We start from the raw sequence: 1,184 nt of genomic DNA on the forward strand, positions 1-1,184 counted from the left end.
GTAAATCAATAACTTCTTCGAAAGTTTGTTATTAGAAAATTTCTTATTACAACACGTCTATTGATATTTTTCTCATTAGATTTCATAACCTTTTAATAATTTTATTTAAAAAAAAAAAAAACCATAAAGATAATTTTAATTTTTTCAAATCTCATTTTTTAAGCAGGTTTTCATTATTTGTTTTTCTTAATATGACAGCTATTGGGTATATGGGTTTGAAGTTGTTAAGTTGAATTGGTTTGGGAATATATAATTATTACTCTTCTTTGTAGTTAGTATCACTAATTCAGTCAATTTTTAATGTTTTTTCATTGCCATTTTTTAATCAGGTGGTTTAGATCGCTGAACTTCAGTTAAACTCATCTACTTTCAATCAAAGGTTGACAGCTAAGCTCTTTTCTACCACTTTAACAAATTGGAACCCCAAAAAAGTGATTTGAGCTCAATTTTATGTTGCATACTGTTTTGTATGATCCCACGGCCATATAAAAAATCAGGAAATGTTTGAAGATGGTTCACTAGTTTCAAATTTTGGTCCAAAAAATGAAGCTTTGTTTGAGAGCCATTCTTATAATCTGAATTCAAACTAGTAAATAACAACTTTAAAAAAATTTAATTAAAGTTTATACTGGAAGATTATTGATTGACCGTGTGTATAGATGAATGGAATATAGTCCGGGTGCGGTCAAAAAAACTCAAATAGTAAATGATTATACTATTTTTATTGAGCCAACTACTCGATTCTTACATTAACCGTGTTATTCCAATCCCTCCTGTCCTCAACTCTTCTCAACCCACTCCACCACAGTACAGGTCCCTTCCGTATATCCCCATTCTTTCTGATAAAATAAAAAAATCCTTAAGATCCACTATTCCCACCCTACGTCTTGGCTTGAAGTCCCACAACAAAATTTCATATCTTTTTTCCAAATTGAAAAACCCTATTCCTTTCTTACACCGTTCCAATGTGGTTTACTGGATAGCCTGTTTAACCCCATGTTGCAATTCCTTCTATATCGGCGAAACTAAAAACCAACTTAAGAACCGCATTTCCCACCACAAAACTTCCATCAACTCCCGTAATCCACTTGCATCTAAATTATCAGAACACGCGTTAAACCTGAATCATACTTTTAATTTCGACAATCCTTCCATTCTTGCCACTGTCCCCAACCACACCAAAC

At 32.3% G+C, this 1,184-nt stretch overlaps 1 protein-coding gene across 1 annotated transcript in view; it reads right to left on the reverse strand.

Moving 5' to 3' along the window:
• Cp190 (centrosome-associated zinc finger protein CP190) overlaps positions 1-1,184 on the reverse strand; it is an 18,462-nt gene that overhangs the window by 6,226 nt on the left and 11,052 nt on the right. The gene's annotated exons all lie outside the window — the stretch shown is intronic.

Source organism: Halyomorpha halys, unplaced genomic scaffold, assembly GCF_000696795.3.
Source record: "Halyomorpha halys isolate HHAL.00 unplaced genomic scaffold, Hhal_1.1 Scaffold542.1, whole genome shotgun sequence".
Classification (NCBI taxonomy): domain Eukaryota; kingdom Metazoa; phylum Arthropoda; class Insecta; order Hemiptera; family Pentatomidae; genus Halyomorpha; species Halyomorpha halys.